The following is a 14855-nucleotide window of genomic DNA, read 5'->3' on the forward strand; positions in this document are numbered from 1 at the left end:
ACACATCTAACCCAATCACCCACAAGATTACCTATCCAGGGATGGCCTTGTTTCCATTGTCTACAAAGACCACAATGATTGTCTTTCCTTGAAGAAAAATCCCCCTCTCTTTGTGCCTTGCACTATCCCGCACATAGTAAAAGGCATGTTTCCCTGCACCCCTCACTAACCACACCTAGGCTTTGGGATATTAGTGTATCAAAAAAGTTAATAAATATGTCTAGTACTATCCCCGCAGGGACACTGACACGGACACTGACAGTCTTTTAAGATGAAATGCAAAAGCCCATTAAGGACTAGGAACGCTCGGTCTCTTAGAAAGTAGCACTTTGTGTAGTAATCAACATCCAGGAGTATCTCCTACTCCACTGTAGACACTGATCCCAGTTCTACTGCCTGCAGGACTACCAGCCCACCTGGCTGCTTCTTCACCAGCCCACCCAGCTAGTTATTCACCAGCCCACCCAGCTGCTCCAAAGATCTTCCAGGGAAAGGGACAGGAAGGGTTAAGTACAATGCTGTCCTCCAAAAAGGCTTGCTACATGTGACAGTCTCTCCCCTTGTGTATCCCTGGGTGTGCTGATGTACTCACACTGTCCTGCTTGCTCCCTGCTGCTCCTTAGGCAAGATTCCTTTCAAACTGCACTGCTGTCAGGATTTTCCCAAGCCAGCCAGAGCTCCAGACTGGAGGGAGAGCCCTCCCAGACTTCAGAGTCTCATCAGCACAACATATTCCACCCAACTCCCTTGTTGGCATGACTCATCCATATTTAGGGGCTGGCTCAGCCTCCCTGCCAGGCCCACTGCCTGGAAATTGGCCAAGCTTCCATAAGTATGTAGATTAACCCTCCTGGCCATTGCCCTCTAGCTTCTAGAAGTTTCTTTAACCACTTCCCGCCCGCCCTATAGCGGATTGACGTCCGGGAAGTGGTTGTGTTATCCTGACTGGACGTCATATGACGTCCAGCAGGATAACATGCCGCAGCGCGCCCCCGGGGGCGCGCATCGCGGCGATCGGTGGAGCGGTGTGTCAGTCTGACACACCGCTACACTGATCTTGGTAAAAAGCCTCCGGTGGAGGCTCTTTACCACGTGATCAGCCGTGTCCAATCACGGCTGATCACACTGTCAATAGGAAGAGCCGTTGATCGGCTCTTCCTCACTCGCGTCTGACAGACGCAAGTAGAGGAGAGCCGATCGGCGGCTCTCCTGGCAGGGGGGGTCTGCGCTGATTGTTTATCAGTGCAGCCCCCCCTCAGATCACCACACTGGACCACCAGGGATGCCACTAGGACCACCAGGGAAGGGGCAACGTGGATGGCCAGGTATGTACCCCATGGCCATCCACATGTGCCCAATCTGTGCCAATCAGTGCCCACAAATGGGCACTGATTGGCACTATTATATCCATGATCTGCCCAGCAATGCCCAGATCTGCCCAGCAATGCTTTTTTCAGTGCCACCTGTCATTGCCCATCTGTGCCAACTGTCATTGCCCATAGGTGCCACCTGTCAGTGCCCATCTGTGCCCATCTGTGCCCATCAGTGCCCACCTATCAGTGCCCATCAGTGCCACACATCAGTGCCACACATAAGTACCCATCAGTGCCACCCATATATACCAGTCAATGCCACCTACGAGTGCCCATCAGTGCCGCCTATGTGTGCCCATCGGTGCCACCTATGAGTGCCCATCAGTGCCGCATACCAGTGCCACCTATCAGTGCCCATCAGTGCCACCTATCAGTGCCCATCAGTGCCGCCTATCAGTGCCCATCATCAGTGCCCGTTAGTGCCACCTCATCAGTGCCACCTCATTGGTGCCACCTCATCAGTGCCCATCAGTGCCGCCGTATCAGTGCCCATCAGTGCAGCCATATCAGTGCCCATTATTGAAGGAGAAAGCGTACTTATTTACAAAAAAATTTAACAGAAACAAAGAAAAACTTGTTTTTGTTCGAAATTTTCGGTCTTTTTTTATTTGTTGCGCAAAAAATAAAAACCGCAGAGGTGATCAAATACCACCAAAAGAAAGCTCTATTTGTGGGAACAAAATGATAAAAAATTTGTTTGGGTACAGTGTAGCATGATCGCGCAATTGTCATTCAAATTGCAACAGCACTGAAAGGTGAAAATTGGGCTGGGCGGGAAGGTGTCTAAGTGCCTGGTATTGAAGTGGTTAAACTCCCAGAACCAGGGGGAAGCACCAGAGACCTGCCTCTGTGAGTCATTCAGTCTGACCTGCAGTAAACCCTAACCCAGATTCCAGACTCACACTTACCATGAGTCATACAAATAAATGTATTAACCTGATAGTACACTAGAGGGCATCACATGCTATTTGATACTTGAAATGCTGTCACTAAGACACGTTTTCCACTATTTCTGTTCCTCTCAGTATTATCTCACTCATCCTCACAAACTTTCACCCATTCCCAATCACCTCCTCCTCTACACTTTCCTTGAGAATGTCACACCCCTAGACTCCAAGAGCTAAAAGAAAGGTGCATCCTCACCCTTTACCCCTTCACCAATACCTGATTACCTCCCCCCACCCTGATTAACTAGCTCTTCCCATATGCCACATTTCACCCTTTCACATTCCTACAAACATCAGATCATATAATATGGTTTTTGCTTCTTTGGGATGTGATTCTACTTTAATATCCATCAGTTTCAAGGGATGGTATAGTCTAGAAAAGAGAATTTCCTTACTTAGGGAGCTCAAAAAGAAATATACTCAAATTGTCAGAAACAAGCAGAAGAAATGGGTTCAGCAACCTAGTGCATTAACAAATCGCATATGGCAAAGTACAGAAAGGCAAATATGCACTCACAAGAAAGCCACTTAGTATTCTGCCGTAAGTGGTTTTGTTAATGCGCGCAATTGTTTCAACCTTTTCCTCTTTTTGATTGTAGCTGCTATTGTGGATTTCTCCTTTATCACCAGGAGTAGCAAGACTTCACACTTAGGTGGCCTACTGAGAATGTCTCATCATTCACACAAATGTAATTAATATCAATAATGTTTGTAATATGTGTGTAATGTCTGCTTATATTTGTTGCCTTTTGCTGGGCTAATGTTACACTCCCTAACATTTAATAACAAAACAGAGAAAAACACTGTTTAACCACTTGACAACTGGGCACTTAAACCCCCCTCGTGACCAGACCAATTTTCAGCTTTCAGCGCTCTCACAATTTGAATGACAATTACTCAGTCATGTAATACTGTACCCAAATGAATTTTTTGTCCTTTTTTTCAAACAAATAGAGCTTTCTTTTGGTGGTATTTGATCACCTCTGGGTTTTTTATTTTTTGCGCTATAAATGAAAAAAGACCGCAAATTTTGAAAAAAAAAGCATTTTTCTTAGTTTCTGTGATAAAATTTTGCAAATTAGTAATTTTGCTTCATAAATTTTGGCCACAATTTATACTGCTACATATCTTTGGTAAAAATAACCCAAATTAGTGGATATTATTTGGTCTTTGTGAAAGTTAGAGAGTCTACAAGTTATGGTGCAAATCATAAAAAATTGATCACACCTGAAGTAATGACGGCCTATCTCATTTCTTGCGACCCGAACAAGTCAGGAAAGTACAAACACCCCCCAAATTACCCCTTTTTTGAAAGTAGACAATCCAAGGTATTTAGTAAGATGCATGGTGAGGTTTTTGATGTTGTCATTTTTTCCCACAATTCTTTGAAAAATGAAGATTTTTTTTTTTTTTTTCCCCCACAAAATTGTCATTGTAATAGGTTATTTCTCTCACATGCCATGTATATACCACAAATGACGCCCCAAAATACATTCTGCTACTCCTCCTGAGTATTACGATACCACATGTGTGGGACTTTTTCGCAGCCTAGCCACATAGAGAGCCCCAACATGCAGGGAGCGCCATCACGTGTTCTAGGAGCATAAATTACACATCTAATTTGTTGACTACCTATTACACTTTTGAAGGCCCTGGAGAACCAGGACAATGACATGTGACACTGACGTGGCACTGATGACAAATGGCACTGATACGTGGCACTGATGTGGCACTGATGACAGATGGCACTGATACGTGGCACTGACACTGATGTGGCACTGATGACAGATGGCACTAATACATGGCACTGATGACAGATGGCACTAATGACAGATGGCACTAATACGTGGCACTGATGACAGATGGCACTAATACGTGACACTGACAGATGGCACTAATACGTGGCACTGACAGATGGCACTAATACGTGGCACTGATGACACGTGACACTGATGACAGATGGCACTAATATGTGGCACTGATGACATGTGGCGCTGATGACAAATGGCACTGATATGTGGCACTGATGACACGTGGCACTGATGAAAGATGGCACTAATACATGGCACTGATGACAGATGGCACTAATACGTGGCCCTGATGAAAGATGGCACTAATACGTGGCACTGATGACACTGATGACAGATGGCACTGATACGTGGCACTGATGACACTAATGACAGGTGGCACTGATAAGTGGCACTGATGACACGTGACACTGATGACAGATGGCACGTGACACTGACAGGTGGCACTGATGACAGATGGCACTGATGACAGATGGCACTATGTGGCACTGATGACAGATGGCACTGATGACAGATGGCACTATGTGGCACTGATGACAGATGGCACTTATACGTGGCAGTGGGGACAGATGGCACTGGGGACAGATGGCAGGGCAGATGGCAGGGCAGATGGCAGGGACAGATGGCAGGGCAGATGGCAGGGGCAGATGGCAGGGCAGATGGCAGGGACAGATGGCAGGGGCAGATGGCAGGGCAGATGGCAGGGGCAGATGGCAGGGCAGATGGCAGGGGCAGATGGCAGGGGCAGATGGCAGGGGCAGATGGCAGGGCAGATGGCAGGGGCAGATGGCAGGGCAGATGGCAGGGGCAGATGGCAGGGCAGATGGCAGGCCAGATGACAGGGGCAGATGGCAGGGGCAGATGGCAGGGGCAGATGGCAGGGACCGTTAACAGCGGGACACCTTTTTTTTTTTTTTTCTTTTACACTTACCGCCGCAGCGGTTCCGCTCTCCCTCCTCACACACTGTCTCTGTGTGAGGAGGGAGAGCCGGCGATGAGAGATGATCTCATATGTTTACATATGAGATCCTCTCTCATTGGCACCGCCGATCGCACTGTAAACGGCCGCTGTCATTGGCCGTTTACGGTGATCTGTGACTGGCTGTGTCCGAGGGACACGGCCAGCACAAAACTTCCGCGATGCGCGCCCGTGGGAGCGCGCAATGCGGAAGTAAACAGGAGGACGTCCAGGGATGCCCTCCCGGCAATTGAAGTCCACGCTGTAGCCGTCTTTCGGCAATATAGCGCGGACGCCTAGTGGTTAAAATATTTGACCAAAAAAGTAAAGAACATTTACCAATAGAGAAAATAAGAATCATTTGACCAGCAGGAGAAATAATATTAGTGGAACCTCAGCACTTTATACATAGTTTATTGATACCCCTGCGCGAACGGGCAAACAAATGGATATTCGGTTGAGTGAACCTTCAGCTGAAGTGTGAAGTGAAACATTTAGCAGTAGTATCAGTACCACTGCTCAGGGCTTTTAGTTGCTGGCCTCCTAAGAACCAGTGACCCAGCACATTCAGCTGTAAGCTGGGGATTCTTGACTGACAGTTAAATGTAAACAAACAGATGGGATAGTATATATTCCCCCCCAAAAAAATTTATTACCAGACCCTTTAGGTCTAGTATGTATTTTTAAGTGGACCCTACTCATTTTGTAACCCCTTGCAGGCACATTTGATAGGAAACTAGCTGTACTTCAAAAACTCAAACAACTTCTACACACCCTCAAATTGGTTGACACCTGACACACAATGCATCCAAAGGGGATGTTTCTTTCTATTTGCCACCACATGGTAAATACTCATGTATTGATTACCTGTTGTGGCCTCCCCAAACTGTGTAAAGTAGAGATAGGAATACAATTCATACTGTATCTATTCATGCACCCATCCCTACAACTCCCACACAGAAACTACACCATAGAAATGGCAACAAATTCACATCTTACTTAGTGACCAATCTACATTCAGGCACATTGAAACTACACCTTGCAACTATTTTGCAGAAAACCTTTCCACAGATATCTTGCTAATGTTTGCATGGGAATAACAAACATGCACACAAGTACAGGTAGGGATTTCATAAGTATAGGGTCCAGAATTAAAAAGATAGAAAGGGGGGTGTGGCCAAGTTGGGCTTGTGAGTATATCATTCTCATGGAGCTACCGCATATAATCTGCTTATATATCCTCTCCCTGGCCACGAACGACCCGCAATCATCACTACTGCCTGCTGCAGACTCCCTGGATCTCGGAGATATCAGGAAGCCACAATTACCCGTCGTAATTTTGAAAGGAGGAAAGGGTAAGGGAGGCACAGTGGCCCGGGACAAACAGCATGGCGCAGATGCAGCTCTCCCACAGTTAACCATGAGGGGCACGGATAAATAAATAGAACAGGGAGCCAAGAGTAGGCTTCCTCATCTTGCAGATAAAGACAACCCTGGGGACATTCTATATTATACCAAAAATCTGTCTGAGCTGGTGGTGGTTGGAGCAGGTTTTGATCCAGCAGCTTCACTTGCAGACACTGCTACAGAGCAGGGTACAGGGGTGGACGCCATGTCATTGCCTAATTCTTAACAATTATCACGTCAGGAGGATTATGTATGTACAAAATAAGATTTGAAAAACACTTGCTCACGCATGCACAGATCTTTGGGGATAGCCATACACTCCATTCTCCTGACAATATATTTCTAGCATGGATCATCTAAGGTCCTTATGGGAAATTGTCACATGAGAGCATCCCAATCAGCTGCAGCCATGGAATTCCCTATCACGCAGCCATACTTAACAATGAATGCTGGTTACATAGTTGACCTAATATGAGCACATGGCCTTATTTGGTTAATGACATTGTCAAATTATGGTCATCTGGCCACATTAGTTCAATTATGTCATCAGCATCCCCACCCCCTTTGTCACATGTGGCTGCAAGGTGGGAAATTCCATGTCCGCAGCAGATTGTGATGTTACCATGCTGTTATGTGACAGTTTCCAACTGATTTCTTAGCTCATCCCTAATTTATAGCATATTTAATGCATAACTCGCCCTAAGCTTTAAAAAGCTTAGGGCAAGTTATGCATTTTACCAAAGCTAAACCTGACCAATTCATCAACATTATTCTGCCCTATACAATCTTCCCCCTCAACACAAAACAGCAACACAGAGAAATCAAGGGCCCAGACTCCCCTAAAGTACCTACACAAGAGTAAAACACGCACACTAACTAAGAGCCTCCCTTCTTGAGTAACCTTTTACAGAGGAGGAACCCAATATTCCTCAAAAATCTTAAAGTTCTAGCTAAAATAGTTGGCAAACTGTATGCTACCCCAGTTGGCTAAAATCATTGGCCTTGACCCATTGGGCTTCATGCCAGGAAGAGAAGCTAGAGACAACACAGTCAAAGCTATCAACATCCTGCATTTGGCCACATTACATAGAGTTGAAGTATTTCTCCTATCTATGGATGCAGAGAAGGCCTTCAACAGGGTGGCTTGGGAACTACATGCAAGCTACTATTTCCCAAATAGGGTTTTATTTTAAAATGAAGACCTAGTTCTCCTCTGTACCCACAACCAACATTGAAAGTCAAATTAAATGGATCCTTCTCTGATCCAATAAACATACATAATTTCACAAGAAAGTGATATCCCCTATCCCTGCTCCTCTTCATATTGACTCTGAAATCCTTCATTAGAAACATTAACCATACAGAGGCAATACTTGGTATAAATATTTGAAACAAGGAGTATAATGTGCGGCATTTACAGATGAGCTATTTTTCTTTCTTTCATAACCCCAGGTGATTGTACAAACTCTACTAAAAGAACTTAAGCTGTTTGGCTATGTATCTGATTCCAGCATGCCCAGGCTTATTTATATAAAGGGTCCTGTGAGCCTCCTCTAATAGTGAATTTGCCTAAATGACACTGTAAAAACAGCTGCAAGCGTTGAACACGTCTCCTAAAGCCATGCAGGTAAAAGCAAAAATAAATATATACGCTTCGCTTCCAAATACAAAAATAGACTCTACACATTAAGTGTATGTGATAACCAAAGTCCAAATATGCATGTGAAATACACACAGTGATAAATCCAGTCTCTGAGGACTGTAAAAAGTGACAGCAGTGCAACAAATAAATATAAATTCTTAAATGAACATAAAAATGAAGATAAATAGATAAACTAATATAAAGTGCTATAACGTGCATCCATGTAGTGAATAGCTATATCAAAATTAATGTCCATAAGATCATATAGTGGACACAGTCCACTGAAGAAATATGTGAATAAAAAGTGCTTTTGTGTGCATATGTGACATCCAATTATGACAATTGAGAAGTGCTTTCAAAGTCCATGCGATTTTGCAAACTGCTGAATAGATAATCCAAAGCAAACCACAGTGATTTCACTCAGGTATTCCCCCTAAGTAATAAACGCTCACCTCAGAGCGTGTGACTTTGCACTTAAGCTCAGTCAAAACATGCCTGTGAACCACCTCTGGGGCTCTGCAGTTTTAACTCGACTCCTGGACCCATCAGCACAGTACCTTGGTTCATTAAAAAAAGACTGGATGGCGTGATAACGTTTAAACAGTTTTATTAATCACACAAACCCCCCTATGGGGTAATCACATAGATCAGGCACGTCAGTGCGCCACTCTAAATCAAGTGAACAGCATGTGGTAATGGGATGGTATGAGATTCCTTCTTGACAGATCACCTGCTGAACTTTCATTTGAAAATTTATATTTATTTGTTGCACTACTATCACTTTTTACAGTCCTCAGAGACTGGATTTATCACTGTGTGTATTTCACATACATATTTGCCCTTGTGTTATTACATACACTTAATGTGTAGAGTCTATTTTTGTATTTGGAAGTGCAGTGTATATATTTATTTATGCCCAGGCTTTTTAACACCACGCATGATACTCCTGAATAACCAAAGGGGAGTTCCAGCAACAAATCCCCTGTGTTATCAGATTGTATACCAAATGGGAATTTGATTGAAAGACAGGCTTTAATTATTTAACTGCTGGATAAACCCTATCCATGTGAACCTATCTAGAAATCAAAAATGACATCATAACTAATAAATTCAAATATTATTTCACACAAACTCTTTCTTCTTTGAAATAGCCTGCTCCACTTTACTCCTAGTCCATAGTAAAGGTTATTATGTACTGTAAAAGCTTCAACTGCAAGGCATTTACATTTAAAAAAATATTTCAAAAGCAACCAATTATCTTAAGTTTCACTTATCCCAATATTATATGAACATATATATTCTTATTTCATAATATGACCCAGAGGTTAGACAGTAGTGCTTTCTTCTAACAAGATTTGAAACGGAAGTGGGAGCAAGGAGCTTTGAGTTTAGCAGTTTTTCTGTTGTGGTATATTCTTTCATATATCCAAAGCTGCTGACTCAAAATATTCTCTGTTCTATTATATATTCAGCTAATCTGGTGCTAAAACTTTAAATATATTTATATATTTTATCAAAGTACAATGTTCCCTCTGAGCTCATTAGGAGAAAGAACAATTGCCACAATAGAATGCGGGTAAATTCCGACTGTGTGTGGGCTCCATCACACATTTTCCATCGGAATTTCCGACACACAAAGTTTGAGAGCTTGCTATAAAATTTTCCGACAACAAAATCTGTTGTCGGAAATTCCGATCGTGTGTACACAAATCTGACGCACAAAGTGCCACGCATGCTCAGAATAAATTAAGAGACGAAAGCTATTGGCTACTGCCCCGTTTATAGTCCCGACGTACGTGGTTTACGTCACCGCATTTAGAACGATCGGATTTTCCGATAACTTTGTGTGACCATGTGTATGCAAGACAAGTTTGAGCCAACATCCGTTGGAAAAAATCCATGGATTTTGTTGTCGGAATGTCCGATCAATGTCCAACCGTGTGTACAGGGCATTAGTCATAAAAGGTATCTGTGCATTCAGTTAAAAAAAAAATTCTAGCAAAACTGTGCGTCATCACTGCTATGGCTTAAAATATATAGAAGATGTTGGTGGGAGGTGCTGAAAAGGATCTGAAGCTGATTTTTTTCCTCAGATTGAAGGTAAGTCCATAATATGGAGTACAATTACTCAGTTTAGGCAGCTTTCTAACGTGAAGGACCTTAACCGCTTCCCCACCGCCTCACGCAGATATACTGTGGCAGAAGGGCATGTACAGGCAGATTAACGTACCTGTATGTTGCCCTTTAAGAGGCGGCTTGTGTGTGCGCATCCGCTGGGAGCTTCATGACCGTGTTTGCGGGTCCCGCGTACCCAATATCCGTGGGGATATCTGCAATCGTCTCATGGTGAGGAAGAATGGGGAGATGCTAATGTAAACAAGCATCTCCCCGTTCTGCCTAGTGACACTGTCACTGATCAGCTCTCCCTGTAATCGGGAGCGTTGATCAGTGACGTGTCACACACAGCCCCTCCCCCCACAGTTAGAATCACTCCCTAGGACACACTTAACCCCTACAGCACCACCCAGTGGTTAACCCCTTCACTGCCAGTGACATTTTTACAGTAATCAATGCAATTTTTTAGCATTGATCGCTGTATTAATGCCAATGGTCCCAAAAATGTGTCAAAATTGTCCGCTATAATGTCGCAGTCATGATAAAAATCGCTGATCGCTGCCATTACTAGTAAAAAAAAAATTATCAATAAAAATGCCATAAAACTATCCATTTTGTAGATGCTATAACTTTTGCGCAAACCAATCAATAAACGCTTATTGCAAATTTATTGCAATATTACCAAAAATATGTAGAAGAATATGTATCGGCCTAAACTGAGGAAAAAAAAATTTATTTAAATATTTTTGGGGGATATTTATTATAGCAAAAAGTAAAAAATAATGCGTTTTTTCAAAATTGTTGCTATTTTTTGTTTATAGCGCAAAAAATAAAAAGCGCAAAGCTGATCAAATGCCACCAAAAGAAAGCTCAATTTGTGGGAAAAAAAGGACGTCAATTTTGTTTGGGAGCCACGTCGCACGACCGCGCAATTGTTGGTTAAAGCAATGCAGTGCCGAATCGCAAAAAGTGCTCTGGTCAGGAAGGTGGTAAATTATTCCGGGGCTGAAGTGGTTAAAGGTGCCTAGGGTAAACAATGTAAGGTCCAAGAAAAGTACCACAACAAAAATATTTAATCACAGAAGTCCAACGATACCCAAGATAATAATCCAAAACGTTTCAGGGGCAATCATTTTACTATTCATCGAGAATTTGATGGCCAAGCCCTGGGGAAACCTTATAGCCCCTGAAATGCATTTGCATGTTGTTTTATAGATTAGAGTAGATGTAAACCCAATCACAAAAATCTCACATAATTTTTAACATGTTTAAATATTTTCTATACCCTGTATGTTTTTTATTCTATTCTTCAATAAGCATTTATTGAGAAAATTTTTTTTTAAAAAGTCATTATTCATATCTAAAAATCTAAAGCCTTAGTATAAGTAATACATTGTAATCCTGCCATAAATTTCCCAGTTCAGGCACCTTCTATTCTGTGACAGCTCTCTATACATGTCTCCCAATTACTGCCTGCTTTGTCACTCTTTCATTGCTAGAGACTGTAAGCAGCCATGCCAATGCTTACAGGACAGGCACAGTGTATTAATACCCCTTGAAATGTTCCACATTTTGTCATGTTACAACCTAAAACTTTAAGAATATTAAAATGCAGCACGTTGTAATATATCACTCACTCAAGTGGAAAAATATATATAATTGCCGTGGGCAATGCACGAGTAAATGTTGGAGCAACGTGAATTCCCAAACAAAGAATATGAATGGTAAAAAATATATCAATGAAATACTTGTTGTCAAGCAAGTGCACAGTGAAAGAAATATAAAAAAATTGAAGTAAACATCAAAATATCAAAATTTCTTAATTTCAGCAAGTCCACAGTGAGAAAATAAATATATATATATATATATATATATATATATATATATATATATATATATATATATATATATTTAAAACTTATTTTCAGCCACAGTGAAAAAAAAATATATAATATAATGTCCCATAAAGTGACTCTGTGATGATGATCCAAATAATATTAACCATGACTTCACACACGTGCTCCCCCCGTGTGAGTGCGCTCACCTCCAATTGTGTGACTACGCTGAACCACCTCTGGGCTCTAAGTAGCAGGATTTACAGGCTCCCCCGGGTGTAATCCAAAGATGGTATCCTCAATTTAAAATACAAAAGAGGCTAGATAGTGCATTAGCATTTAAATATAGAAATTTTTGTAGGTAAACAAGTGGCTGTGGATTGGTTCTATTACGTTTAAAACATTCTTTGAACACTCTTCATTGGTAGCTCGCAAGACATCTATCTACATTACAACCTAAAACATAAATGTATTTTATTGGGATTTTATGTGATAGACCAACACAAAGTGACAAATAATTGTAAAGTGGAAGGAAAATTAAAAATGGTTTTCCAAATTTTTTACAAATAAATATGTGAAAAGTGTGGTGTGCATTTGTATTCAGCCCCCTTTACACTGATACCCCTAACTAAAATCTAGTGGAACCAATTGCCTTAAGAAGTCACCTAATTAGTAAATAGAGTCCCCCTGTGTGTAATTTTAATCTCAGTATAAATACAGTTGTTCTGTGAAGCCCTCAGAGGATTGTTAGAGAACCTTAGTGAAAAAACAGCTTCCTGAAGGCCAAGGAACACATCAGGCACGTCAGGGATAAAGTTGTGGAGAAGTTTAAAACAGCGTTAGGTTATTAATTAAATATCCCAAGCTTTGAACATGTCACGGAGCACTGTTCAAGCCATCATCCAAAAACAAAAAAAGTATGGCGCAATTGTAAACCTACCAAGACATGGCTGTCCACCCAAACTGACAGGCTGGGCAAGGAGAACATTAATCAGAGAAGCAGCCAAGAGGCCCATGCTAACTTTGGAGGAGCTGCAGAGATCCACAACTCAGGTGGGAGAATCTGTTCACAGGACAGCTCCTAGTCATGCACTCCACAAATCTGGCCTTTATGGAAGAGTGGCAAGAAGAAAGCCATTGTTAAAAGAAAGCCATAAGAAGTCCCGTTTGCAGCTTGCGAGAAGCCATGTGGGGGACACAGCAAACATGTGGAAGAAGGTGCTCTGGTCAGACGAGACCAACATTTTTGGCCTAAAAGCAAAGCGCTATCTGTGGCAGAAAACTAACACTGCACATCACCCTGGACTCACCATCTCCACTGTGAAACATGGTGGTGGCAGCATCATGTTGTGGGGATGCTTTTCTTCAGCAGGGACAGAGAAGCTGGTCAGAGTTGATGGAAAGATGGATAGAGCCAAATACAGGGCAAACCTGTTAGAGTCTGCAAAAGACTTGAGACTGGGGCAGAGGTTCACCTTCCAGTAGAACAATGACCCTAAACATACATCCAGAGCTGGAATGGTGTAGATTAAAGCATATTCATGTGTTAGAATGGCCCAGTCAAAGTCCAGACCTAAATCCATTTGAGAATCTGTGGCAAGACTTGAAAATTGCTGTTCACAGACGCTCTCCATCCAATCTGACAGAGCTTGAGCTATTTTGAAAAGAAGAATGGGCAAAAATGTTACTCTCTAGATGTGCAAAGCTGGTAGAGACATCCCCAAAAAGACTTGCAGCTGTAATTGCAGTGAAAGGTTGTTCTACAAAGTATTGACTCAGGGGGCTGAATACAAATGCATGCCACACTTTTCAAATATTTATTTGCAAAAAAATTTGAAAAACATTTATGATTTTCCTTTCACTTCACAGTTATGTTCCACTTTGTTTTGGTCTATCACATAAAATCCCAATAAAATACATTTAAGTTTTTGATTGTAACATGACAAAATGTGGAAAATTTCATGGGGTATGAATACGTTTTCAATGCACTGTATGTTTTGTCAATCACACTACCAGCAAGCATGTTCTGAGCAGTGACATGCAGCTGCCACTATAAGCAGTACTTGTAGGCATGAAGTGGGTGAATAGTGGTTGGAGTAGATCAGCAGCATTAGGATGCAAGAAAAGGTTGGACAAAAAGGGTGAAAATAGTATTTTGTAAAGAAAAAAGCATGACAATTGTATATCATATGTGGTGATTTAGAATAATAAATATGCTGTTCTAACAGATCTAAAGACCTACTTAATTATCACTTTAGTGATTAGAATTACCAAAGAAAAGATTCACATTCTAAAAGTAAATATGTTTAACTAATGACTGGTAGACTATGTTACTCACCTGATCTTTTTAAAGAAGAAGAGCAATTGTTAAGGGGCTTTAGCAGGGTAAAACCAAAGATTTTTCATTTGATTTGCAAAGAGATTTGCTGAAAGGATTGACCTAGTGCACTGAGAAATTAAATTAGGTCACGTGGATGATTGTGAAAGCAGTGTTTTCTATTGACCATAATATGATTGCATGTAAGAGGTGTAAATAATTCAGAAACTAATTTAAAATATATCAAATGTCAAATTTTTCACAATAATAACTTTTTTTTTTTGTCTGAATTGTGTTAATGTATGATATAATGGCATATTTTTGGATCTACAGTACAGAAGTTTAAATCATAAGCCTATGTTTAACCTACAAGAACATGTGTTTAACTATATAATAATAAGGCATCAATGCCAGCGACGTTATTCCATTTCTTTCACACATGTTTAAAAAAAA

The 14855-nt window shown here is 41.6% G+C and overlaps 1 protein-coding gene across 2 annotated transcripts in view; it reads left to right on the top strand.

Annotated features, from left to right (window-relative positions):
- Window positions 1-14855, top strand: part of KCNH8 (potassium voltage-gated channel subfamily H member 8) — a 1076212-nt gene that overhangs the window by 617446 nt on the left and 443911 nt on the right. The window lies entirely within an intron of this gene.

Source organism: Aquarana catesbeiana, linkage group LG05 (assembly GCF_042186555.1).
Source record: "Aquarana catesbeiana isolate 2022-GZ linkage group LG05, ASM4218655v1, whole genome shotgun sequence".
NCBI classification, from domain to species: domain Eukaryota; kingdom Metazoa; phylum Chordata; class Amphibia; order Anura; family Ranidae; genus Aquarana; species Aquarana catesbeiana.